A 27,671-nucleotide genomic window follows, 5' to 3' on the forward strand; every position below is an offset into this window, starting at 1 on the left:
CTGGCCCACCCGCGCCGCCCAGCTCCGCAGCCGCGGGCCTCGCGAGGCCGTTCCACCCGGCTGCCAGGACCCCGCCCGCGGCTCCGGGGCTCTCGCGGCTCCCGCGGCTCCGGGGCGGCCTCCGAGTGCGCGCGGCGGGGGCTCCGGGGGCTCCGGGGGCTCCGGGGGAACGTGCGTCGCCGTCGCGGGCTTGAGGCTCAGGTGGCGGAGGCCGAGGCTCGAGGGCGCCCGCGGGGCCTATGGGGCGGGGCTCGGGCCGTGCCGCCCCCTGATTGGTCCGCGCAGCAAGGGATTCTGGGGAGGAGCAGAGCCTTGCCTGCCGATTGGCGGGCGGGCGCGGGGGCGGGGCGAGGGGCGGGGCGGGGGCGGGGCTCCGCGGGCCGCCGCTGAGGAGGACGCGGCTGAGGAGGACGCGGCCCCCGCCGTCGCCGCCCGCCCGCCTCGTCCGTCACCTCACGGCCCGACCGACCGCGGACGACGACGCGGCTGAGGCGGCGGAGTGGAGCAGCAGCGGCCCCCGCCCGCCGACCCGAGCCCCAGGTGTGCCTCGGAGCCGGGGCGCCCTCCCCGCCAGGGAGCCCCGGGGAGCGGGCGGCCGTCGGGGGGCCGGGGGCGCGGGCGGGGCGGCGGCCTCCAGACCCCGGGAAGGGCCGGGGGGCGGGGGGCGGCGAGGTCGCAGGGCGGGATGCCGGGCGGGAGCGCGGTGCTGCAGGGAGATGGGTGCTGGGTGCCGAGTGCTGAGAGCTTGGTGCTGGGTACCGAGTGCTGGGTGCCGGGTGCTGGAAGCTGAGTGCCAGATGCTGGGTACCGAGTGCTGAGAGCTTGGTGCTGGGTACCAAGTGCTGGATGCTGGGTGCCCCGTGCTGGGTACCGAGTGCCGGGTGCTGGCGCCGCGGGGGGTCACGGGCCCAGGGCCCAGGGCGGCGCTCGGCGGGGGCGCGGCAGGAGGCCCCGGGCGGCGGGCAAGACGGATGGGCCGAGCGCCGAGCGGACCTGCTGATGTGGCCCTTTCTGCTCGCAGCGGGTCGTAAACCACGGCTCCGGTTTCATCACGGGCTCTATCGATTATCTTCCGGGGCGGGTGAATTATGGAGAACATTACGTTTTTTTAAGAAGCGAGCGAGAGAGGAAGTCTCTGAATGAGTGGGGTGGCGGCGGCAGGGAGGGCTGGGCCCGCGGCGCGCCCTGTGAGGGTCTGGGGGGCTCCCGGTCAGCCCCGGTCGCCGCCCGCCTGCCCCCGCCCGTCCGTGGAGCGTCGCTGTCGCTGTCGCTGTCGCTGTCGCTGCGGTCCCTTCAGGTCCGTGTGGGAAGAGAACGTCCTGAGGCCCGTCCTCCCGCCTCCCCGCGCCACACGCCTGCAGAGGTGTCGGCCCTGGGGTGACCCCGGGTCACATCCCTCTCAGTCTCACGCCCCCGACTCTCCAGTTGAGCTAATGACGCTCCGCCTCAGGTTCTTGTGACAACGACGACGCGTGCTAATGCCTCGAAGCCCCTCGTCTGTGCTGCTTCACACACAGCCGTTGCCCTCCCGCACCGTGGCAGAGCCTGGCAACCCTGCGCCCGCCTTCATTTGGCCTTTTTGGTTTATCGTTCCATTTCACGGGCGGGGAAACCGAGGCACGGAGAGGTTAACGATGTCGGCCTGTGGCCGCCCAAACGGTAAATGGACTCGTACCCGACGGTCCGGCTGCAGAGAACCGCCCGGTGCCCTGAACCACCATGGTGGCGCCGCCCCCGTGACCTCACAGGGTGGCCCGTGTGTGTGCGTGTGCGCTCGCGCGCGTCCCAGTGGCCTGCCCTCCTGGTGGACCCGGGCCAGCCCTTCCTCCTGACCCTCCACGCTTCAGGCGGCTCACTCAGGTCACCGGCCAGCCCGGCGTTTCCTGGGCCCGCATCGTGCCTGCGGTGTCCCTCCCCGCCCCCAGGCCATGCCCCCCTCAGCCTGGCTTCACCTAGGCTGCCCTGAAAAGGTGGTGGTTTCCATGGTATCCGCCTCTCTCTGGCGACACGCCCTTTTTTTGTAGAACTCTGTTCCCTGGAGTCGATTGTTTTTGGCACACAGCTCCGTAAACTCATCCAGCGGCTGGGGGGAGGGGAGGAGCAGAGAGGAGACAGATAGCAACTGGGTGAGCAACGGGCGGGAGGGGCCTCTGGGGCACCGGTCCCCTGCGTGTCCCCCCGGCCGGAGCGGGACAGCACCTCAAGTGCCGCAGCGCCAGCCGGGAGTTCCGCTTGCGGAGTTCTGAGAACTCACAGAACTCCACGTTTCCTTCCAGTTGCACCGCGATCTGGTCGCCCCTTTATTTCCCCCTCGGACACTGAGGGGCCCGTCCGCAGAGCCAGCACAGCTGTCTCCGGAGGCCACCCGAAGCCCCGAGATGCCAGCTTGGACCAATTTGAATATCTGGTGCCCTTGTTTCTGGTTAATTGTCTGTGTGTTTGCTCTGTTTGTGTACCATCAAATACCAACTGCTTTGGGCGGACCCGTGGTAGGCTGTGTGAGATCACAGATGAAAAATGCAGTGAAAAACACTTTCGTGCCACAACACATCGTGTAGGATTTTTGTATTAAGATGTGGATTTTTTTATTGTTTTTTTTTTCCCCTTTTCCATACAGCCTGAAGTTGGGCAATGTACACGTCTGTGTTTTTGTTTTCACTCCAGGTGGTTTATGAAATCTGCTCATTAGGGCTCTGTCCTCTCCCCATCCTGGCCTGATCTTCCAGCCCTCTGGCCTCTCAGGCGTCGATCTTTCCCCGTCACCTCCTGTTGTCTTCTCTCCTTCGGGGAGATCCTGGGTGGCTCTCTTGTCCCCATCTCACCGGATGACAGCATTGGGTGGCTCAGCCCCTCCCCCTCCAGGAGCCATGCCCGCCGCTGGGGTCCCAGGTACCCAGTGGTCTGGGGCATCCTCACCAGAGGCCCCACCTCCCCTCATTCGCAGCCTGGCCAGAAGGAAGCAGCTAAGCACGACCCTTGTCTTTCCTCCAGTTGTGATCTCTGGGTGCTTTCTGCTGGCTCTAGGGGGCTCAAGGGAGACACATCTGGGGACCGGAGGACTGAGATGCAGGAGTGGGATGAGCGTTGGGTGTGTGTCGGTGCTGAGACCGAGGGTGGGGACAAAGGAGAACTTTCATGTGAGTTGGGCCTGGCACGCGTCAGCCGGAGTCCGGGCCTGAGAGGTTGACCTTTGGCAAGTCACTTCATATCTCTGAGCCTCCCCTCCCTAACCGATCCCTAGGGACCCTAATCCTTCCGACCTTGTATTGTAAAGATTTGGCGAGATCACGTGAGTACAACACGTAGCACGGTGCCAGGTGAGCCGGCCTGTTGGCAGAGGGCGACAGGCCCGTGTGGTGTGCCCTCTGCTCCCAGGACGCTCTCTGTCCCATAGTAGGTGGTCAGTCCATTCTTACCGGCATCGGCTGGAGGAGGATCCGGTGACAAGGGGTCCCCTTGAACCTGGAGTTACTCATGGTGCCAGTGGAGGAGCTTGGGGAAGGCCCAGATGCAGGTGGGGTGTCGGGGAGCCAGAGGGAGTGGGGCAGGAAGGCAGCTGGGGAAGCATTCCGTCGCTGGAGAGGGATGATTCTGACATGAGGTCGGGGACTGGTTGAGCTCCACAAGCACTTATGCTGCCCACTGTGGGCCAGCTGTTGTGCTAAATGCTGGGGACGCAGAGATAATTAGGACCTGGTCTCTGCCCTTGAGGAGTTAAAAACCCAGTGATGGGGACAGACTCGCGAACAAATTACTTTAGTCCGGTACGGATTTAAATGCCGCAAAGAAGGATGTGCCAGGAGCAGAGCAGAGCAGAGAGGCATATGGGCCTGCTCAGAGCAGATTCTGGAAGGTTACCTTGAAGAGGTGTGGAAGAAGAAGGTGGTGGTAGTGGAGAACGTTTCTGGAGCACTCTTACCACCTTGCACATCTCTTGACGATGGCCCAGCCCATCTGCTAGGTAGGAGGGAGGAAGGGGTTACCTCCATCTATGAGGAAATGGGGCCCTAGGGAGATCGTGTGGCCTGTCCGAGGGCCCACAGCAAGTTACGTGGCCGGGCTGGGACTCAGACCCACGTCTTCTGTTTCTCGGCCCAGTGTTATTTCTGTACCTGCACATGGCTTCTCACCCCTTCACCCCGGAGCTGCTGGCCAGAGAGGTCTGTCCTCTGGGCTCTCCACCTACTGACCGAGATTCCTAGTGCCACCATGGCCCCGGGGGCCGGTGCCGTGGGAGGGCCCCGTCCATGGCAGGCCCCGAGGCCTGTGCCCTGGTTTGGTAAATAGGTCAGGCCACTTGCTTGGGGACAGTCCCTGAGCAAGGCCACACCTTGGCAGGGCTGGAGGATGGCAGGAATGGGGAAGACGGACGAGGAGGGGGAGGAGAAGGCCTGGCCACACCCTTTACCCAGTCGCTTTTGCTGCCAAGGTGAAAAGCTCCCTCTGCCCTGGGTAGGCCCCTCCCTCAGCTGGAAGAGGCCAGACAAGGCCTCCAGGGCCTGGAACACCCCCTTCACCTGTAACTGGAATCCCCTTCTGAGCCAGGACAGCAGAGCCTGGTATCGTTCACATTCCCGTTTGTGTGTGGTCAGACTCTGGGCTCTGTAGCTCCTTGCCAGGAGTCGGGGAGGTGGGAGCATTTCTCGTGACCTTTCCCCTGGGAAGTGTACATATGTCTGGAAGGGGACAGTGCAGGCCACCTGCACGGGATGCTGGCTTTCAGGTGGGGCAGGGGTTGTTCTGATGGGATATTGGAATAGAGCCCTCCCCCCCCCAACACCAGCAGAAGTATGTTCTGGGGGCAGGGAACCATAGGTGGGCTGAGGCACCCCTTCCTCTGGCTCGGAGATACTTGGCTGATGGGTGGGCTGCCCCAGGGCTTTGGGGGATTCTGGACCCACAGGCAGGGCAATGTCAGAGCCCAGAAGAGTAAGTCTCCCAGTGGCCCTGAAGTTCCCATTAAAGTGTTTTTTCCTCTTTTTTAAAGAAAAAAATATTCCCAAACTGGAAAACAAAGGAAATCCACTTCCCCCAAATCACACGAAACTCACATTAGGGGCCTGGCGGGAATCCATGGAAACCAGGAAACCCGCTGTTAACCCTGTACGGTGCTGAAGGGTGAGGTGGGAGCGGGCTGGTCCAAGCCCCGGGCCACTGTCACTGGCCCATCCTGGTGGCAGTGCCCCAGAGCAGAGGTGGGGGGAGCTGCTGCTGGAATCTGTCACCTTCACAGCCCAGCAACCCTTCCACTCAAGGCCCAACCTCAGGAGGCGGGGGCGGGGGTGGTGGTGGTTCCTGCACTCCAGGGAGCTGGGGATCCGAGGGCTGGGCTCACTGGAGAACCTGCTGGGTAACTGCCCACACTACGCCACACCGTAGAGTCAGGCTGAGCCCGCTCACATGCTCCGGGAACACACAGGCGCCGTGGAAGCTGCCATCCCCCTGCCGAGGGGGAAGGAAAGGACCGGAATTTCAGCCACCACCCTCCTTGATGCCAGCCCCATGTGCAGTGTGGGTGTGGGAGCAGATAGAGCAGAGCACCCCCTGGGGTTTCCACACCCCACGCTCCCATCCATGAGGCTGGACCTCCAGGCCTGGGAGCTTGTGCACCGAGGTCAGGTGCCGTGTGTGTGTGTGTGTGTGTGTGTGTGTGTGTGTTTGCACGCGCATGGGCTGATTTTTCTAAAAAGGCTGAAAATATTTACAGATTTGAAGTTGAAACACAAACAGGAAAAGCCCTTTAAAAAGTGAGTGTAGTGGATATTCAAAACAGGAATCACCATGGAAACACCACAATATTTGCTTAAATTGACACAAAGGTTGCTGGTAGCAGGGCACCAACTTTCTTTGGCCACGTTTTTTTGGCCCAGCACCTATCACATGAATCTCAGCAGCCCCCTCTCAGGGGTGTGTATGCACCCTCTATCCTGTTTTATGGGATGAGATGGTATAGGACCAGCATGGAACGGGGGCGGGGGGGAGGGAAGAAACCAAACTGACCATCCTGGGTCACTGCAGAGACACCTGTTGATTCCATTTTTAGAGACTCCCACAAGGCCACTGGGGGGTCATGGGAGCAGCTGGGTTCCCGCCCTGGGAAAGTCTGGAGGGAGCGGCAGGCCGTTGGGGAGCCCAAGGCTTGGTTCGGTCGCGTGGGTCTAATCTGGCTTCCACTGTCCTCTTGGGCCGCTGTCAGGCTGACCTTTCACCCAGGGTGCCGAGCCCGGGTGTGATCACTCTGTTACTACCTGGGGTGGCATCTGATTGGCCTATTATCTTGATTCTTTTGTCAGGTGTGACAGCTGCTTAGCAGTTGGCTAATAATTGTGCACAGGGTGCATTGGCTGTAGGGTCAGGCATGGCACGCACCATGGCAGTACCGTCTGCTGATTGGCAGGCAGGGTCCGAGAATCTCTGACCAAGAACTTCTGGCCAACGGTTACCATGCAAAGTGTCGGAACCACGCCATCTGTTGTCCTCCTCTCTGGAGTCGTTTTGTGGGTCTCCACTGTAGCCTACTAATCTGTTTTCCCTTCTCATTTTGGTAGGCAAACAGACCTCGCTGACCGAAGGCAAAGACCCCTTCCATCCCACCTGCCCTTCTAGCCGCCACGGTTGTCAACCTCTGCTGTAGAAGGGGATCCTGCAGCTCAATCATTGGAGTGGACTTCGGACCCCGGCCTCTTGGGATGCAAAGGTAGCTGCTCCTGATCCCCAAGATGTGTCTGGGAAATGTGGGTGGGGGCTATGGTTGGCCAGTTTGGGGGTTCCTTCTTAGGAGAGGGCCTGGTAGGCCTTTCTCAGAGGGTCCTGACCTGGCTGGTGGTAGCTCAGGCACCCAGGTGAGAGTAAGAGGACGCAGGATTGAGGACGGACCCCTGGTCTAGGGACAGGATGCCACACGTTGGCCCTGGCTTTGACATTGAGTCACTGCTTTCTCCTTTCTGGGTCTTGGTTTAACCACCTGTAGAATAAAGAGATTGGAATAACTGGCCTTTAAGAGTTCTCCCAGCGTCACCACCGTATGACGTTGAGTGGTGCCAGCAGCACATGGTACTCTAGGTGAGGCCTGTGCCCTAGCAGACAGCACTCCCGGAGCCAAGCACGTCCCCTCTGGGGGCAGTAGGTCCAGTCCTTCTGCATGACCAGAGGCCACTGCACTGCTCTGAGCTCGTGTGTGACTTGTTGGGGCACGCTCAGGTGGTCCTCCAGCCCAGGCAGGACCCTCAGAGAGGAAACCAAAGGTGTCTTTTTTTTCCTAAAGATTTTATTCATTTTCTTAGAGAGAGAACGAGTGGCTTGGGGCAGGGAGAGGGGGAGGGGGAGAGGAGGAGCATGCGTCTCAAGCAGACTCCCTGCTGGGTGCAGAGCCCGGGGCCCCACAAGGGGCTTGATCCCATGGCCCCGGCATCATGATCTGAGCTGAAATCAAGAGTCAGGCTCTCACCCGACCCAGCCGCCCAGGCGCCCCCATAGGTGTCTTTTGATGAGCCACTCCCACCAGGGACGGGTGGTCCATGAGGCTGGTGCTGTCACCTATCTACCTGCGGGTAGCAGACCTGGCGGTTTTTGCGGTGGGGGTTTGACACACAGTAGGTGACTTCGCGCACACTGGTTGTCAGTGTTCTCTTGGGATCCCGGGGGAACCAGGCCAGTGGGGTCAGGTGCTGAGGCAGTTGGCAGGCATGGTGTGAGGTCAGGGCTGAGTCTGAGTGTCCAGAGGATGGCTGGGAGGGCGAGGCCGCAAGCCACGCCTCCCGTGTGTGCCAAGCAGCAGTCAGCAGCCCCAGCTTACTTCCCAGCACCGACCCGCCCCGGGGGCGCCATGGGCAGGTGTGTCTTGCCCCTCCCTCTGTGGCTGGGCTCCGCAGCTCTGGACTTTGAACTTGCAGGGAGGAAGCACTTGGCAGCGACGGGTGCGTTGGTGCCCACTGGGGTTTGAGAGGTCCCCAAAGCTGTAGGTCTGCTTCCTTCCAGGCCGCGCCACCTCGGGGACTAGCGGAAACCTGGTACAGGGCAGGGGTGTGCAAATCAGATGTAAATGTCGCCTCCTTGGGCTGCCGTGGTGGAGCGGCTGGGTGGCCGGCTCTTCCTGGCTTCTGGAGGCCATCACGCTTCAGGAGTGGCCTCTGCACATTTGAGATGTGCCTCTGTTGTCCCCTGATGGCCGTGTCGAGACTGCTGGCACCGCCGTCTTGCTGGGTTTTTGGCACAAGCACCTGCATGTCTGTACCCTTGGGCTCTTCTTGCCTGACTCGGCTTCTCTGATGGTCATGGGTCCCAGGAAGGCAGGCCCTCACGTCTCCGAGCCTCTGGCTGGTCTCCCCGGCCCGGCCTGGGCCCAGCGCGGGAGCAGGCTGCCAACGGGCCCGCGGAGCCCCCGCTTTGAAGGCAGAACATGGCCCCTTCTGTTCTCAGTGACAGGCTTTTTGTTTTCTTCATTCCCTCAGCAAAACATGCCTATTAGTTTTTCCTTTTCTGAAGTTTCCACTCCCTGTTGACTCCCAGGGGCGATGCTGGCGTAGGGGACGGGCTCCACGAGTCCTGTGGGGCTTCTGCATCCTGGCATCGGCCATCTAAGGCTTAATAATGAAGCTCAGGAACTGGGAGGGCCCTGGAAAGGGCTGTGGTGGCCAAGGCCCTGCGCGCTTACCCGCCCCTTCCCAGGTTTGGCACCAGGCCTGCGTCCTCTGGGGCAGGGCTGACCCTGTCTCAGAGGTGTCCTTCCTCACCCGAGCACCACGGGGAGTCCGTGCTCGGGCCCGGTCCGCAGACCTACTCCTGTCTGGTTCAGACTCTCCCCGTTTCTGGCGGTACCCTGTAAGATCTGGTTATACATTTTTAAATAAGATTTTATTTATTTATTTATTTGAGAGCCAGAGCACGAACAGGGGGAGGGGCAGAGGAGAGGGAGATGCAGACTCCCCTCTGAGCAGGGAGCCCCAGGTGGGGCCCGACCCCAGGACCCTGGGATCATGACCTGAGCCAAAGGCAGGCGCTTAACCCGCTGAGCCCCCCAGACGCCCCTTGACCTGGTTATATTCAATCAACAGCAACTGGGGGCCTGGTGTCTGCGGGCAGAGTGGGCCAGGCAGCCCTGGCTCCCGTGGAGTTGTAGTTGGGCCGGCAGACAAGGAGTCCCCTAGAGGGGACGAGGAGCCCATTGGTGCAGAGTGGACATAGGATGAAGTGGTGTGAGGTGAGTGGCAGTCAGAGGAGGCCCCTTGAGGAGGTGATGGTTAGCTGAGACGGAAGGACAGGAAGTGGACAGCCACCGGAGCAGCAGGCGGAAAATGTCCCAGGAAGAGAAGATGACCAGTCTAAAGGTCTTGGGGTGGGGTGAGCTCAGAATGTTCATGGCAGAAAGAAGGTCCTGGTGGCCAGGAGGTGGTCACAGTTGGAAGGGTGGGTGTGCCAGGGGAGAGGGGTTTATTCCTTGGGGAAGCCACTGGATATTTTTGAGCATGGAGGTAATGGGATGTGGCTGGGGGGCCCCCAGGGGGGCACAGCGGTGGAGCATCTGCCTTCGGCCCAGCGTGTGATCCTGGAGCCCCGGGATCGAGTCCCACATGGGGCTCCCTGCACGGAGCCTGCTTCTCCCTCTGCCTGTGTCTCTGCCTCTCCCTCCGTGTCTCTCGTGAATAAACAAGATCTTTTTAAAAAGTAAATAAATAAAATAAATACAAAGATGGCTGGGGCTGCAGTGGGGAGCATGGGTGGCACGAGAGAGAACCTGAGAGGCCGGAGGGGAGGCTGCCGGGGCCGCTGCCTCAAGGACGTGGAAGCGCGTCGAGGCATTAGGAAGGGTTTGTAGGGCTTCCCTGTGGGAGCAGATGGCGAACAAAGGCACCAGGTCAACGCAGGCATTCTGGGCGCCCCGATGTGGGCCCGCACCTCCTCCCCTCTCACGCCCCCACCCGACAGTGCCAGGAACCACCCGTGGCTCTTGGAGGCCACACATTTTGTGGATGAGGGCGAGGCACCCTGCCGCACCATGCTGTTGGGTGGATTGCGCACCGCTGGCCGGCACCACGTGGGGGTAAGGCCAGGGGCCCGCTCGTCTCTGGCACTGTTTTCAGTAGGGATTTCCAAGTTCGCTCTCCTTCTGGCCCAGAGACGGCCCCGGAGGGTTCAGCGCTGGGTTTGAGATTGGGTCTAGTTCATACAGTTCTTGTCACTGCTATTTGGAGCGTGATCCGTGCTCTCAAGGGCTGAGTGTCTGCATGCCTTCTCCCCTGCATCCGGTCACACAGCCTAAGACCGCGTTTCCACCGGGGCCAGCTTAGTTCCAGCCCCAGTGTGTGGGCTGGGAGCCCAGCAGCCTTCACGCGTGGCCAGTCATCTCACAGTTCGCGGTGTGAATTCCTGTGGGGACCCCATCAGATTAGACTTGGGCCCCCGTCCCTTTCTCCTGGGCATCTGATACGAGCCTCTGCTCTCCTGGGCCTCGGTCTCATCTGCTTGGGCCAGAATGGGGCAGGCCCCCCAGCCGTAATGCGCTAACAGTGAAGCGATCCTCGACCCTCGGCCGACGGCTGCACGGCTCAAACAGCAGGCCTGGCTGGAACGGGCGGGAGCTGTCACAGCCGGCAGCGGGGGCCCCGGTGAGGACTTGCCCGTGTTGGCAACATATTCCCGGCCACATGGGCCAGCTCGGCCTCCAGGGAAGCTCTGAATGCTTGACTTCCAGGGGGAGGGGTGAGGGAGCAGGAGGGCAGGCTGGCCACGTCCTGCAGGGTGACAGGCATGTCCTAGGATGCGTCTGGTGCCTCTGCCTGGCTCCCAGGGGGTTTCAGCCAGCACCCAGACCCTGGGCTCAGCCCCGGGGCGGGCGTGTCTGGGTGGGCAGGCGCGTGTGTCTGCGTGCGTGGGAGGCTCTTCTGCTCTTGGCCTCCACGTCTGCTCTAGATCCCTGGCCTTCACTCGTAACTGGCCTGGACAGTTCGACTCCTTCCTCCTGGGCTTTGATCTGGTGTGGGGCTGGCGCTGCAGGCAGGCAGCTGGGGTGCCGTGCGGATGGTGGGATCGGGGCGGTGCTGGCTGAGGGGCTGAGGGGACTAGCCCTGTGCCCCCTGGGTCACCACATGCTCTGGAGGATGGCTGAGCTGCGAGGTGTGGGGAAGGGTCCATGAAGAGGTAGGAAAGAAATAATAAGGCGTGGGAAGTGTCGCTGACCCTTCTGATTTCTGTTCTGTGTGAGAGTTCGGCCTGATGTTGCTGACCCCCGACCCTGGGCCTCCTTCTTCAGTTCTCCCCTGTTCCCTAGCAGACCGGGGAAGCCCCTGGGTCACGCCAGGCACCGACCCAAGGGGAGAGGGATTGGGGAGGACGGGTGGTGCCTGCCTGCCTGGAGCTACCAAGGGGCCCCTCTTCATTTGGTGACACGGGTGCTCCAGGGGGACAACGGCCTGTGGCTTCTGGAGGGCTAAGATCTTGTGCCCTGCCTCTGTCCTCGTGACCTTGGTACCTCCACGGGGAGAGCGCTCTGGGGCATTGGGGGAGCTGGACCACCGGGTTGCATCCAGAGAGGAATCCCAGTGGCTGTGGACACGTCGTCCTTTATTGCAGATCTTGGAGCTCCGCTGTTCTGTGTCGCCAGCGGCCCCAGCCTCTGCTATTCCGGGATCCACCCAGGTGTACAGCTGGTCTGGGTGAAAGCCCTTCAGCCCAGAGGACACCCCACGGGGGCCAGAGGCAGCCCAGTGTGGGGACCCTTGGCCGTCCCCCGCCATTAGCTATGGCCACTCCGTTAAGTCAGCTCGGGGCTTGTTCCTGCCCTTCCGCTGCCCACTCTGAGTTTTGGCTCTGATTTGGCCCCAAGGGAGCAGACACCGTTCCTGCCCCTGAGCCTCCGTGTGGTAGCCTGGGGTTGGGACCCCTGTGGCCTGCGGGTGGAAATGGGAAGGTGTAATTAATCACTAGTTTCTTCTCCAGAAATGCTAATCGGGAGAAGCAATTAAAAGCAACTTTTTTCCCTTAGTAATCTGCGCTAAAAGCTGGTAATGAAGTTTAGGGCCGTCGTGACTCAATATTTCAGCTTCACCGACTCAAGTCAAAACAATCCAAGCCCAGGAGTTTGCCGGCAGCTGAGCTGGGCCAGGGCAGCAGCTGGGAGTCCCTGCTCCCTCTCCTCGCCCCTCACTGCCACCCCACCGCCCCCTGCTTCTGGGACAGAGCCCATAGGGGGCCCGGCTGGGAGGGGCGGGTCTGGGTGGCCGGGAGATGGGTCCCCAAGGCCATCCCTCAGGAGACCCAGAGTTAGAAATGCATCTTAGGGGAGACGGTAGGAGGGGGTAGGAGGAGCACCTACCTATGTGAGACCAGAGCTGGGGAAGAGGGAGTCGGTGGGAGAGGTGGCAGGTGCCGAGGGAGCCCCCAGGGCAGCCTAGGGCTCAGCCACAGTCGGCTCAGAGCTGAAGAGGTGGGGGTCCGTGTCTTGACCTTCACTTCGGTCATTCATTTCTCATTTTCATTCATTTGTCAAGCCTTTACTGAGAGACACGGCAAACTGGACTCGAACTGCCACAGTGAATGAACGGAGCAAGGCCTCCTGTGCTGTGGGATTTGCATTTTAGTGGAGGAAGGCAAATGACAAATGAGATAAAGAAGTATAGTATTTGTTGGATGGCCATGTGTGTCCAGGAGAAAGCCAGCAGGCTTGGAGAGTAGTATGCAGGCAGGGTGCCATGGGGATAGGGGGTGGTTTGTAATTCTAGGCGTGGCATCCGAGGGACGCAGCACTTGGACGGCGACGTTGGGGTAAGGACAGAGGAGGGTGAGGGATCGAGCCCCCCTACTTAATACCCCAGAGAAGAGTGTCCCCACTGGGGGAGCAGCAAGTGTGAGCTCCTGGACGGACGCGAGAGTGGCCTGGCTGGTTGGAGGGCGGTTTGTGGGGTGATGCCACGTGAGGTCACAGGGATGCTTGGGGGGCCCCGGATCCTGCAGGCCTCGTAGCTGTTACCCCAAGTGAAATCAGAAGCTTTTGGAAGAGCTCTGGGTGGTTTGCTCTGATTAGGCACAAGCTCTTTATCAAAAAGTGAGACCTAGCTGTCACGGCTTCTCCTCTCCCAGGTCCCGAGGTGCGTCTGCACCGTCCAGGTGTGCTCTCTAGAGCAGGTGAGGGGGTGCTGAGGGCTCTGTTGCAAACCGCCCGCCCTCGTCTCTGCCTGCCCCTCGGTCCTCTTCAGGGAGCAGTTCCGAAACAGGCTCTTGTCACTTTAAGCAGCCCCCCGCCCAGCTTCCCTGGCCTGCTTTATCTGAAGTCCAAGTGCATGTTGTTCCAGGACCGATCCGCTTTAGCTAATTAATAATCTGACAGGAGCCACCCAGGGGATTAGCCGCTGAGCTGAGCTCCACCAAGCCCCAGCAAATGAGCCCTGTACTCCTTGGGGACGTGGAGGTGACTTTGAGGGGTGCAGGGAGAGGGGACCCCCACAGGTGAGCCGTGGCACCGGACCGTGAGCAGTGACCATGGGAGAGGGTCGGCGGGGGGGTGGGGGGTGGACCCACGGAGCCTCTGGAAAGAAGGACTGCTGTCCAGAGATGGGCGGGGGTCTCCATCCTCTCCCTGTCTGCTGCAGCCCTGCTCACCCACCTGCCAGGTGTCACCTGCTGAGAAGCGGGCTACAGTGGCCAGAGTTAGCAAATGGAAACACAGCCTGCGTACACCTGAAATGAACATAACACTCACTGTATGTTAACTAACTGGAATTAAAATAAAAACTTAAAAAAAAATACAGGGTGCTCAGTGAAATTTGAATTTCAGATAAACCACAAGTTAAGTTTTAGTTAAGTGTGTTCTATGTAATATCGGGGATGTACACTAAAAAAGTATGCCTGCCAGGTTTATGTGAAATTCAGATTTCGCCAGTCGTCTTGCATTTTCTCGACAGTCCTGAGCAGGGAGGGGCAGAGGGTGCTGGGCTCCCTCCCAGCCATAGCCTGGAGCTCCCTCTGGAAGAGGCAGCCCTTGGGGGGAGCAAGGCGGGGCCAGGGCCCAGTGGCCTCCACTGGCCTGCTGCTGCGGGATGAGGAGGGTGGAGCAAAGGTCAGCTCTATCTGGGCCCAGGTGGCCCTTGGATGAGTAGAGTCCAAGTCTCCTCTGAGGGATCAGTGGCCTCCAGCCTGGGAAGGATGTCCCAGGACCACCTCCCGTCTGGGAATAGTCTGGGCCTCTCCCGAGGGGAAGGCGGGCCGTTGCCAGGGTAATCTGGGTTAGGTGGTCATCATCTCTCTGAGCCTAGGGAGAGATCAGCAGGAAGGGCCCCCTGGGGGGGGGGCAGACCAGGTCAGGTAGGTCAGGGACAATAGCCTGCCTGACCCCCACGTAGGGCCACCTCCAGGTTCAAGGCCTCGGGGCCCCGAACAGGCACACCCATCTGCTGACCATTCTGCGCCCACCCCAAGGTGGCCGAATAGCCCGGGCCAGGTTTCCAGGGTACACCAGCAGTGGGGTCGGGCTGCCTGGGCTGCACTCTGGGTGGGCTTTATTGGAGTCCGTCCTTAGTACGGGATCCCACTGTGCTCCCACTGTGCCCTCGGGACCCTTCTCGCCCGGCTCCTCCGTTGGCAGTGCTCAGGGCCCTGGGGCCGGGAGAGGTGGGAGCCATTCTCTAGGAGTTAACGGGTCCTGTGCCCCCGGGGCCTCCTCTCTCCAGCCCGGCTGCCCCCCTCCCAGCCTTCCCGGCACAGCCAGCCAGGCAGTGGGGGCTGGGGGTTCCGAGCCGGTGGGAACCTCTTCCGCTTGCGAGCTCTCAGCCACTTCCCCAGCGTGCCCGGCGGTTTGGCCCTGTTTCGCGAACCGTCTGCTGCCCGTGCTGCCTCTGACCCACATCGTTAGCATGGGCATTTATATTTCATTAACGACATTAAGCCCAAATGGCATTAAAAGCAAAGCTGGTGATAAATAGCTTATTAATAAACAGGGAGTACTCCGTGCTGCCGGCCTCTCCCAGCCCCAGCGTTAACCCTTGCTGCCCTAGGTGATGGTGTTTTGTCCCAAAGATCACCCCCCACCCCATGGGCCTGGAAGGGCCAGTCATGTGCTCCAAGGTGGGTGCCTCGTGGAGCCCAGGTGGGCCAGTTTGGGGTCACGCAGGCTCGTGACACGGCCAGAGCCCTCACAGTCTCTAATCAAATCTTCATTACCCTCTCCTCGCCGGTTTTGATTCTGGGCTAAACATTTTGGGAAATGTGGCTTTTCTAGGTGGTGAGCTCAGATGTGCCCCATGACTCTGTAGCTCGGTTTGAAAAGAGGCCCACGGAGTGTTTGGAATCAAAAGGAACGATGCTCCTGAAAACGATGATGATAATAAGAATAACAACAGTAAAAATCGCAACTGGCATCTCCTGGGTGCCGACCGCTAGCAGACCTGGTGCTGGCCATGGCCGTGCAGCACCTCCGGCCTGCTCCCTGCGGCCCCAGGGGTCATCCCGCTCAGGTTCCTTTTATAAGTGGGAAACCAAGGCTCCGAAGACAGGTTCCCCAGCTGGAGCCCACATCTCCCGGGTGCTGGCCTCCGGACACAGGGCCCGTTGCTGTCCCCACCAGGGCTGCTCAGCTGTGCCTCCAGCCTCGCTTGCCCTTGGGCCCCTGCTGTTCCCTTGCTCGATGCCCGGCTGAGTGTGCTTGTACGGGCTGGCCACCTGGCGGGCACAGTCATGCCCCTGACAGGCATCACCCCACCAAGGACCCCGAGGGGTCAACAGAGAGCCAGTGGAGGAGTCGTGGTCCTGCCGAGGCCCCAGTGAGCTTTTTGCTTCTAACTAGAGCAGCTTCTTGGGGCAGGGTGGCCGACCCTTGATTGTTTGGGGTTTAAGTTAGTGTGTTTTGAACACAGAGTCATCGCTTAACACTTCCAAGAAATAGGGGCAGGCTCAGCCCTGGGTCCCCTTCCCCCTACCCCCAGCCGAGTTGTTTGAAGGCAGGAAGAAAGTGGAGTCTTGTCTAAACTTTGCCTCCGCTTAGAACTGTCTCCATTGCAAACCTGAACCAGCGTTCTCGTTCTCCTTCCTGTCCCTCTGGGGCTCTCTGGGCCCAGGCCTGGCTGGGGGAGAGAAGGGGATTTGCGGGGGGGCGGGGGTTGCAATATAGGAAGGGAAGTTGGAGGCGACGTGTGAGGTGAGGGTGTCACGTCATCTTAAGGGGAGGACGGGCGTAGAGGGCACGTCTCTGGGACCATCTGGTTGTGTCTGGTGAGCACTCGGGGAAGACGCAAAGCTAATTAATTAGCAGGACTCCTGCTGCCTCTGCCAGGAGCTTGGACTGCTTCTCCCATCCCGTTCCCAAGCTAGGAAGGAAGTTGGGAAGCAGTGGCCATTGGGCTCATCCAGGAGGGATTCCACTCCCCCTAATGGATGGAAGCCTGTGAGGCCAAGGCAAGCAGCAAGGGACCCGTGGGAGGCGTGGGGGCATGCTGAGGGGGACTGCCTTGGGAGGCCAGTTCACGCCTGCTTCTCCTCCTGGGAAGACCTTCCAGCTTGCTGTGGCCATGCAGCCCTTGACCTTCACCACAGGGCGTGGTGGGGAGCTAGGAATGGAGTCGTGCTTATCACCTGCTTTACACTCTGTACAAGGGACCTGCGTGAAACCAGTAACCAGAGAATCCAGCCTCCAGCAGGGAGAGGTCAGGCAGGCCTAGAACGAGTGGCCGGACACTAGAACTGGGTGGGGGAAGGGGCTGATGGAGAGCGGCACCTGGGCTGCCGTCCCGCCCGCCCCCGTCCATGTGTGGCCATCACTTCACTGCGCTTCACCTCCACGTCCTCCTCTGTAAAATGGACACAACAGTAACGTCTTTGCAGGGATGTGGCCTCTATGGTGCTCGCAGCAGGGTCCGGGCCCCATAGGTGCTACTGCCCCTGTTGCTGTTTGGCCTGCTGCTAATCTGTGGCCGCTGACCTTCTGTTTGAGAGCTGGGAAAGGAAGTTGGTAAAGAATACAGCATATCCGGCAGGGCACGGCCCACCACTCCAGCAGGCGGTGGTCTTGGCAGCAGGTAAGGGCTGGCCCATCCATTCGGCGGGGTTCTAGAGCACGTCCTCCTAGGCGACGCTTAGAAGAGGCAGGGGCAGAGGAGGGCCAGGGGAGCACCGTGCAGCCCGCTCAGTGAGGGCCCCTTGCGGTAGGGGAGCCAGGTGTGAGGGTGGCAGCTCCAGTTCAGGCAGCTGTGGTGATGCATGACAGCAGGACCGGGGCCTTTTTTTTTTTTTTTAAAGATTTTATTTATTCATGAGAGACACGGAGAGAGGCAGAGACACAGGCAGAGGGAGATGCAGGCTCCATGTGGGGGGCCCGACGTGGGACTCAATCTCAGGACCCCGGGGTCACGCCCTGAGCCAGAGCCAGACTCTCAACCACTGAGCCCCCCAGGTGTCCCAGGACCGGGGTCTTCAGCATGGTTGCCCCACTGCCGTTGATGGCCCCAGGGAGGCGGGGTCCCATTCGTACAGCTATCTCAGCAGCCTGCCATGCCGCGGGCGGGGGGAGGGGGGCAGGCTGCCCTATACTGCCTGTGGCTGGGCCCATTCCTCCCGGGTTCTTCCCCGGCTTTGGGGTGGAATGCCTGTCTTCTGCCACTGGGGCCAGCTGTCGTTCTCACGTGGATGCAGGCCTTTGCCTCTGCAGCGCTAGGGTTCATGCTGGTCTTGGCGCTTCGCAAGATCCGCCCACCGTGGGATTTGGTCAGTCTTCTGGGTCATCTGTTTATATGACGGGTGGGAGTATGGACATCCTCCTCTGCACACCCCTACCTTCCTTTTTCTTCCCAGCTTTCCCCCCAGTCCAGGGTCCCCTGTGTCCTCCAAGGACCTGGGCCAGGCAGGGGCTCCAGAATGGATCATGGGGTGGCCAGCGCTGCCTGGAGCCCAGGGCTCTGCACGCTTCCCTTGCCCGGGTGGGACAGTGTGTCGTCACCCCGAGGGTTCCTGAGAGCACACCTTCACCTGGAGGGACTGTGTGAGGAAAGGCCTTGAGGCATCTGCTTTGCCTACATGACTCAGGGCCACCCAACTCCACAGGGACCCAGGACAAGGGTCTAGAGTCACAGCTTGGAGGACAGCTCCAGGCAATGGGAGCAGTGTCATGTGGGTAGGATTGGGCAGTGGCCAAGGAGCCAGGTCTTGTGACTTGATGGGCACATTTTTCAGTGAGTCAAAGGCCATTCCAGAACCAAAGCTTTCCCCTTTCCTTGCTCCCTCACCTCCAGGTAGGAAGAGATCAGCCTCCCCTCAGCCTCAAGGCACCCCAATGTTGGGCCAGCCTCCGGGGCCAGGGCCTAGGAAGGTCCTGGGAGAAGGAGCCAGGACCAAGCCTGTCCCTCGCCTGGGGTGTGCAGTGCTTGGCGTGGTGCCCGCGCTGACGGAGGGCCGAGCCGACACTCCGGGGTCCAGCGCAGGAAGGAGTGCCTTCACCCAAAGCTCCTGGCCTGGGGAAGCGGAAAGGGGCCACATGCATATTCCCTCCTCGGGGAGCCTTCTCCTACGTTCATTTTCGTTTTGCCAGTTTTTTCCTGGGGTCTAATTAAAGACTTGGAGCCCTTTACAGCTTGTGGTTGGGTTTTTATTTGGGTCTTTGGCAATTACCTCCTGCCCTAAAATAAGTTTCGATGGAACAGGGGTAGGATCTTTTTTTTTTTTTTTTTTTTTTTTGGGGGTAGGATCTTTTTTTTGGTCAAGTTCTCAGCTTTAGTTTTCTGTGTGTACGCGCTCACATGCATACACAAGTTGCGTGTGTGTGATGGAATGGAATGGAATGAAGCCTTTCCGTCCCCCCGTTCCAAATCCTGCCTCCTTCTCCTTCTCACTGCCCCCATCTCAAGTGTCCTGTGGCCACAGCAGAGCCTGGACAGCAGGAACAGTATGTCCTTAGCCTTGCCCTGCCTGGAGGCGGCTCTGTGACAACAGACAGGTCATCTGTTGACTCTGTCCCAGTTTCTTCAATGAGAATGGGGCCAGCGGGTTGGGTATGCCAGAGGCTTCCCTTCCACAGTGCTTTGAAAGCAGACATGTTGCTACAAGGGGCAAGTCATCCTTGGGGTGAGAGGAAGCCACCACAACACGAACTGGCCTCACTCTTTCCTCTTGGTCAGTGCACTCTGTATTTAAAGAGCGTGCAACCATGTTCCCAAAGCTCTTTGCCACTTTGCCCCTAAGTCCCCCCGGCCCCCCGGGAAAGCAGGTGTGATCACCCCACTTGATAGGCGAGGCTCCCTGCAGCCAGAGATAATAAGTGGCTTTTCTGATGTCACTTGGCTTATAGGGGCAGAGCCTTGGGATTCACATTCAGATCCTCTGATCTCCCAAAACCCACACCCAGGACCAACCACATAATTTGCAGGGCCCAATGCAAAATGAAAATAGGGGAGATCAGAGTATCTTTTTTTTTTTTTTTCAAAGAATTTCATGACATGGCACCTGTGTGGCTCATTCACTTAGATGTGCAGCTCTTGGTCTGGGCTCAGGTTGTGAACTCAGGGTCCTGGGATCGAGCCCCAGGTCAGGTTCCATGCTCAGCGGGGAGTCTGCTTGGGAGTCTCTCTCTCTCTCCCGCTCCCTCTGTCCCTTCCCCTCCTCAAATAAATCTTAAAAAAAAAGTTTCACAACAGTGACAGCACAGCACGTGCCCTTCTGAGTGTGGGGCCCTGGGTAGCTAGGTGGGTTGCCCACCTGGGTAGCACCCCCGGTCTCCACCCCCTATTCCGTTCCCCTATTTGCCGACACTCCTACCTGCCTGGTGAGGCGAAGGGAAGTTCAGTAGGGGTCGCTTGTGCTCTGCGTCCCAGGCCCCCGTGGTTTTCTCCAGCAGGTGGAGGGGACTCTGGGTTCCCCTGACCCTTGGCCTGTCCCACGTGACTGCTGTCCCGTGAAGAGCCACTGCCTTAGCATGGTGCAGGCTTTCTGGGGCTCCCTGACTCTCTTACAGCCTACTTAAGGCCTTCTGAGACTTTGAGTCAGTTGGAGGTGAGGAAATACAAAAGAAGATTTGGTAAGAACTCCATTTCCATAGGGTGGAAGGTGATGGTCTTGGGAATGGATCCTCCAGGCCCGTTCAGGAGCTCTATAGGTCTCTCTTTGTCACTTTGAAGCAGGTGGTGACCTGCCAAAATATCCATCCAAATCATGCTGGGCTCTGATTGCCATGCTTGGGGTAGAAGGTCGGGCAGCCATTCCTGGGGCTGATCTGGAAACTTCCTGGTTGGTTGTTGGGGACTTGGAGTAGCTGGAGGATCCTCTGGGGCTCACTGAAGTTTCCCAGTAGTGGATGGATTGATAGAGCACCCGGTCGGGCATATTCCACGTGTGCCGCGGCGCATGTGTGTGTTCTGGTGAGATTGCCGCTCGCTGTGTGCCAGCCAGGCAGCCACTTAAAGGCTCTCGCTGGCTTCGCTGGATGGAGCTGCCTTTGCCTGGCCATCGGGGACCACATTCCCTCGCCCCTCACATTCTTCCTCTCTCCTACTGATGCAGCCCACTCCCCACCGCAAGTCTGGGAACCAAAGCCCTGGCCGCAGGACCCCACCCCTGGCTCTCTCTGCGGCACCACCTGCTTCCTACAAAACCTTCTAGATTCTGGACCTTGGATGAACTTCAGGATGAAACGTGTCCTGAAAGCCACACCAGCTGGTTTTATAGAGGGGGGGAACTTTATCTAAAATTGGGGCACAGGGTCGGGGTGGGAACCCCACAGATGTGAGGTCTGAGGTGGTGTGACTATGGGAGGGAGAGAGTGCCCGAGTTTCCAAGGACTGATTAGATGGCATGCCAAGTGTATTAAATTTTGCAGACATTTTAACAGCAATATGCTAGATAGTTGGGTGTCCCCCGAGGCGGCTGGATTTTTTATATCCTTCACAGAAGGTCGGAACCCTCTTCTGCCTGCCTCCCCCCCATGCTCGGTGCTCCTCTCTCTCTCTCTCTCTCTCTCTCTCTCTCTCTCTCTCTCCCTCCCCTCAACCATTTCCTCGTTTCTTGCTCTCGCTCCTAGAGAACCTAAGGACACCTCTGATCTCTGCCCGATGGGGCATTCCGCTCCTCCTGTCCCCGCCCCCTGTCGGGAGACCGGGGTCTCCGCTGAAGGGGATGGGCACAAAAGAGGGGCTTGATTTCCGTGTTTTCTCCCTTTCCCCTTCCTCCCCCCATTTTGGAGACTGTCGTAAGACCTACTCCCCCCCCACCCTCCTTATTTTTATAGAAAAAAAAGGCAGGAAAAGAATCCATCTGGCATATGAATAATTGAAATGGCTCAACTCTGTTCCTGTTGCTGCTGTTTGTTCTCGGCTCCCCGGCCCCCCGCCCCCGGCCCCCGGCCCCCTGAGTACAGGTCTCTAGGCACAGGGGGTGCGGGCACTCTCAGAAGGTTGTCACTGGAGACGCAGAGTCCGCTCTCCCCGTGAGCCCGTCGGTCTGAGCCAGCGGCGCCCGGACATGTGCCTGGGCCCCTTCCTAGCACCCGAGTGCACAGCCAGCCTCTGGCCCATCTGCCCAGGTAGCGCTCAAACTGAAGTGGTTCCTTCGTGCCTCTGGCCTCGAGGGGCGGCTCTCCCGACCGTGATTCCCCTCGGGGCGCCCAGAGTGCTATGGTCCGTGCCCAGGCTCCTCCTGTCCCCAGCCTCAGCCCTTCTGTCCTCAGGGACCCCTGGGGAGCTCCTGGGGACTCCTGTTTGGGGAACTGGCCTTCGCGGCCCCCCTGCAGCTCTCTAGGCACTGACCCGGGCGGCCCCCCTGCTGCCAGCCAACCCCTGCCGCCCTGCCCCAGCCCGGCCCGCCGCACCCCTATGTGGGCCCTGAGCTGCAGGGAGGCGACCAGCAGGCCAGAAACTCTGTAACTTTCTCCAAGTTGGGAGAAGCCCCCGTGGCAGCAGGATGGGTGGGGGGGCAGGGGTGGATGGACACTGGTCCCGGCCTGGCTGCAGTTGGCCGCCTGTTCTCCACAGAGCCCGGCCAGCTGCACACTGCGGCCCTGGGTCCGGACGGAGAATTCGTTGTCTCTTTAAAACCATTTAGGGGAAAAACAAAAGAACTTTAGTGCATTAATTCTAGATGAGGATGGGTCTCCAGATGACAGGCTGAGCCACATTATTCCCCACAAGACACCCCCCCCCCCGCCCCCTGCCCGGTTCTTTGTCACCCTCCACGGTCTGTGCCAGGCTGACACGGGGGTTGCTATGAAGCGCGATCGTGTGCTTTGTGTTTGAAAAGTCAGTACTTCTGTGTGTTTGGGACATCGCGTCTGCACCATGTGTGAGGTGCTGACTTGCAGCCGTGGGTCCTGTGGTCTAAAGCGCTGCGAGCTGGAGTGCGTCTCGGAGCCGCCGAGGGGCTGTGGGAGGCGAGGGCACGTGTGTCACTGCAGAGTGGCACCGTGTCCCTTGCTCCTAAGCTTTCTGGGGCAGAAATGTCCCCCCAGAAAGAGGGTCTGAGGAGCACCAATGTGTTGTAGCTTTTTTTCTGGGTGCGTCACACACACAACTGCTCGCTAAGCAGAAAATTCAGATGAAATTCAAATCAGGGTGGTTACTACACAGCCGTATCTGTGCATATAACCATGCACACGGCGAGGTGGGCAGCGACGAGTGCGTGTCGCTATATACGTCGTTTGTAAAGACTCCTACACGTGTTATAAAAGCTGCAAAATGTCTGGCATTCCAGGGCCTGGTACAAATAATTAGATATTTATATCCAATAAAACTGGTTTGATGGGGAAATCATTTCCCTCTGTGTGGATTCTCAGTTGAGGAGTTTCGGTGGTTGGCTTTGTTTTCTCCCTTGACAATAAAACCAGGGGTTTGGCATCAAGCGGTGTCCATCGGGTAAATGTCTACATCTCTTTGCACCACACCACGGCTTCTGCTGGGTGGCCTGCCGCGTCAGCCCCGCGCCGCTGTGCCCTCCTGCCTTGCCACGTGCGCTGGACGAGAGTGCGTGTGGAGCCCGGACCCCCGACCTCCCAACCCCCTGCCCCCTGTTCCCCCTGAACCCCCGGTCCCCCAACACCCAAGCCCCCAACCCTGGCCCCCTGACCTCCTGACCGCCCAGCTCCCCGACCTCCCAACCCCCTGTCCCCCCAGCCCCTGGCCCACCTGAACCCCCGGCCCCCTGATGCCCAGGCCCCCCAACCCCAGAACCCCTGGCCCCCCAACCTCCCAACCCCTCTACCCCCCAACCCCCCAGCCCCTGGCCCACCTGAACCCCCGGCCCCCTGACCCCCAGGCCCCCAACCCCAGCCCCCTGACCTCCTGGCCCCCAGCCCCCCGACCTCCCAACCCCCTGACCCCCTGGCCCCCCAACCCCAGCCCACCTACTTCCCAACCCCCTGGCCCCCTGACCCCCAACCCCCTAATCCCTAGGCCCCCCAACCCCGGCCCCCTGACCTCCTAAACCCCTGGCCCCCTGACCCCTGGTCCCTGACCCCCCAGCCTCCCAACCTCCCGACCCCCAAACCTCCCAACACCCCAGCCCCCAAACCCCCAACTCCAGCCCCCCGACCTCTGACCCCCCAAACCCCCGGCCCCCCTGACCTCCCAACCCCCCAACCCCAACCCCCCGACCCCCTGGCCCGCCAGCACCCCAACCCTGGGCCCCTGCAGACCCTGCGCACCTCCTATGTGCTTTGCGCCCCCATCCTCGGCCCTCGCCCAGCCCACGGCCACCACCCCTGGGTGCTCTCTGTCCATTGCTCTTTTTTCCCACGCAGTGGTCTCTGGAGCGGGGCTTCGGCCTCACTGTCCCTCCAGGCCCAGTCTAAGCACTTTTCTAATTTCGTGAAGCTCCTCTTATAACCCCAACCTGCAGTTTCCCTTCCTCTGTCTCAGCTTCTAGACCCTTCTCTCCTGCATGTTCCTAAACCCTGCTCAACCTCTCGGCCCGTTGCTTTCAGGGCTGTTCCTCAGTGTGGGGAGGCCCGGGGGAGCCAGGCTGCCTCACTGCCCCGGCTTGGGGAGAACAGCACCCACCGCCCCCCCTCGATTTCCTTCCATCTGTTACACAGTTGTGAACAGATGGGGCCCACCGGGCCGGGCTGAGTACAGCCTCCCTCTCCCATTATACAGACGGAGAGCTGAAGCCCCGCGTGGGACGGGCGGAGGCCCTGCCAGGAGGGGCAGGGCCGTGCTGGGCAGCGCCACCCTTGCCCGCCAGCCGGCTCTGGGAGTGGGAGGGACCCACAGGCCCCACTGGCCCTTGGCTGGACTTCCTGTGAGACTGGGCAAGCGGCCTCCCGGCTCTGGGCCTTGCTGTTGTGTGTTTGTGACTTGGAGCTGGTCATCCCTAAGCTGTAAGGTCCCGAGGAGAGTAAACGTGCGAGCACGGGACAAGCCCCCACGTGGGCGCCCGGCCTGGGGATGCCCTTCCACAGAAGGCGGTGGCTTCCGCGGTGCCCTGACTATAAAACGAGGACCCGGTGTGACGCGGGGCTGACACCCTGTCCACCGAGGGTGCCACCCACGCAGGGGGCTGGCCGTTATCCATTCCCCCTGAATGTCTGGGCATCGCCCATGGAGGGGCTGGGGGCTGTGATCGGAGCCCCTGGCTGCTTCCTGAGCTCAGGTAACTTCACCGGGAAGGAGAGGCGGGAATGATGGCGGAGCATGTGCCGGAGTCGGAGCCCTGGAGCCCGCATCAGGAGCCGCAGCCCGGGGAGGGGGCTGGCCAACGGGAGGATGGCCCGCAGCCGCGGTGGCCAGGGAGCTGGGGCCGGGCTTTTGACAGAGGCCTTTCAGATCAAGAATGTGAAGTGTCTTGAAGGGTCCGCGGGAAGACCAGCAAGGGAAAGCCAGCAAGGCTGCAGAGGGCCGTGAGTCCCGCAGAGGGGCTGGGGCGCTCCGGGAGAGGTCTCTTAGCCAAGCCGGAGCCACTGAGTTTCAATACAGAGCAGCGGGTGGAGTGGAGATCCACAGCCCTTGGCATGCACCCCCACTCGTGCCTCCCCCAGCCCTGGTGCCCTCCTCCAGCCCCTCCTCTCCCGGGTGCTGCCCTCCCCAGGCATTTGTGGTTGGCTGTTCCGGGCCCCTGGGAGCCTGTCCCCCAAGTGGCACGTGAAGAGCGGCACCCGCGAGCTTTGCATGCGCCCGGACCAGGGAGCAGGACCTGAGCACACGCAGGCCCGGGCTGCCCTGCACATCTTTGGTGGCTGTGGTTTAATGACACGCTTTACGCAGAGTGGATTGGACCCTGGCCTGGAATTAGAAACCACCCTTCAGAAAATTCTTGGGTGTCTTGTTTTCCTCCCTCCCTCCCTTCCTTCCATTCTTCCTTCCTTCCTTTCTTTCTTTACTTTCTTTTTTTCCCCCTGCCACCCCCCCTATTAAAAAAAAAAAGATAAAACTCCATGAGAAGCAGAGCCCAAGCTTCCTATGACTGGCTCTCAGAGAAGCCAGTCAAATCTCCCCTCGTTGAGAACATTTTGACAGCATAAAATTGCTGCCGGAATGTGACTTTAGTGAAAAGTGAAAAAAAAAAAAAAAAAAAAAAAAGAAAGAAAAAAATCCTTCCTTCATGCATATGGAGTTTTTTGGAAAAAAAAATGGTATTTTAATGCTTTCTATTAAATTGGGACTAAAAGTGGTGTCTTAATTTGCATGCATTAGCATATTTGCATATAGATCACTGAAATGGTGGAAGAGAGAAGAGCCTTTAAATGAAAATTCTTTTAAAGGCACAGGCCTGCCTCCCTCTCCTGCTCCCTCTGGAATTTGTGCTCACTCTGCCTCTCACCTCCCAGCCCCCTGGTGTCCTGGATGCCAGCAGGTGGGCGGCCAGGGTGGGTCAAGACCCCCTGTGTGGGGCCCTCCTCACCCGTGGCCTCGCAGCTCCCGGTGCAGGCAGGACCCACCAGGCCGCCCTGGCTCCCTTCTGTCCTACGGCAGCTCTGGAGGAGGGGCCTGTGCTCACAGCGCCGGGCAGGTGGCCTCATGCCCCTGGGCCTCTGCCAGCCATTGTCTCCCCGTCTCCCTTCACTCGTCCTGCCCTTCCCCAGGCCAGGGGGATGATCTGCTCCTGCCCCGGGGCACCCATCCTGCCAGCCACTGGCCGAGGTCTGTGGGCACCTGGCACCCGAGGAGGGCGTGGGTGGGTGCCCCTCTGGCCTCTTCTGCGTCAGCCCCTTGGGACCCAGACTGGAAGGCCCAGGGTGCCACGTTCCCTTTTATCAATCTGGTCTCTGGTGTTACCTCCTCAGAGGCAGCTCACATCACCCTCCCTCTGTCCTCTGATCTCTGTATCCTGCTCCGTGTCCTACTGTCCTCTAGAACTCTGGCGTTTCTTGTCTTTGTTATCTGTTCCCGCCCAGCCCCACAGAGGCCAAGCCCCAGGAAGGCAGGGGCTTGGGTCTGTCCCGTTCCCAGCTGTAGCCCCCAGGACAGTGTCTAGCACGTCGGGGTGCTGAGGGATGTCTGTGGGATGAAGCGGTGGGCACCAGGGCCCTGGGCAGAGCTGAGACTGCTCCCGGGGTCTCAACCCGGCTGAGTGCGGCACTCAGCCCACGTGAGAGGTGCCCCTCCTGGTAGAGGAGCGGGACTGGGGATTGGTTAGCACTTTCCAGTCTGATTCAAGGCCTCAATGAGAGCGTGCTAGCCTGCTCTTCCTCCTTGGGGCAGTAGGTTAGAGGCAGGCCTGACCCTGGAGGCCAGGAGCCCAGGGTGACCCATGCGCAACTTGCGGCCTAGGGGAGCAGTAGTGGCCAACGGAGCTGGGATCCCCTTGTGGCAGCCCAACCCGCAGACTCTCCCTCGAGCTCCTTCACCTCAGGTGTAGAAAGTGGAGGTTCCCCTCTTTAGAAACTTCAGGACCAGCAAACGGGAACCTCAGGTTTCTATGACCAGATGGTACTCAGCAGCTGGCCTCGAGGTGGGTGAAGAGTCCTAGGGAAACCCAGCACCTTCTGCGCGGCACAGGGGCCACCGAGTCTGCACCTCTCTGCCTCACCACTCGGGTGGGCTGGGCTCTCGGAAAGACCCCTCCAGGCTGATGGCAGGCCTGGCCCGAGGGGGGAGGGCCCGCAGGGGGAGGGGACGCCCAGGCTCGGGGTGGGGCTGTGCCTCCACCGCTAATGAAAATCGGAAACCAATTGAGCAGGACAAGGTGCCCAGCCAGCAGGTTGTGGGAACGAGGGGCCTAATGGATGTGGCTGGGGGGAGCGGATGCCTCATTGATCGCCCAGTGGCTATATTTATCCACCTTGGGCCTGTGGCCCCAGCAGCTGGATGGTGCAGGGATAAATAAATGGCCACTGAAATATTCATGAGCTGCACATGCACATCCGTGGTCAGGGGGACCGCCATGGGCCTTCTCTTCCTTCCTCCACCTCATCTCTCTGCAGGGGCCTTTCAGGAGATTCCTCCCACCTGGGCCAGGTGACGTATGGCACAGCCCGCTGCCGCAGCCAGGTACCCCAGGGGGTGCCTCCAGCCCAGGGCTGGCTGACTCACTGTGTGGTGACCCCTGCCTTCCCTTGGTTCCCACCATTGCTCCCCTGTCCCTGTGCCCTAATGATTGGTTGGACACGTTGGGCCATGTCTGTGTGCCTGACCCTCCATGTCCACCCTGGGCTGTGCCCTCCTCAAGGACAAGCTTGTGGTTCCCCTGGTCCCTGTGTTTCCCACGTGGCCCCACATGGTACGTGACAGCGGACTTGGTGGGGGGGCACTGCATGTGGTCGGTGACTGCTGGGACGT

At 60.2% G+C, this 27,671-nt stretch overlaps 1 protein-coding gene across 5 annotated transcripts in view; it reads left to right on the plus strand.

Annotated features, from left to right (window-relative positions):
• Positions 1-27,671, plus strand: part of CASZ1 (castor zinc finger 1) — a 141,041-nt gene that overhangs the window by 24,012 nt on the left and 89,358 nt on the right. Inside the window, exons 1-2 of one of the 5 annotated variants that reach the window (XM_077899670.1) lie at positions 362-540; positions 6,549-6,697. The gene's annotated coding sequence lies outside the window, so the exon portion shown is untranslated. Of the gene's footprint in view, positions 1-361; positions 541-2,000; positions 2,127-2,172; positions 2,423-6,548; positions 6,698-27,671 lie in introns of those variants that run through there. The other 4 variants (XM_077899672.1, XM_077899671.1, XM_077899668.1 and 1 more) reach the window with 4 other exon arrangements.

Source organism: Canis aureus, chromosome 5 (genome assembly GCF_053574225.1).
Source record: "Canis aureus isolate CA01 chromosome 5, VMU_Caureus_v.1.0, whole genome shotgun sequence".
Taxonomy (NCBI): Eukaryota; Metazoa; Chordata; class Mammalia; order Carnivora; family Canidae; genus Canis; species Canis aureus.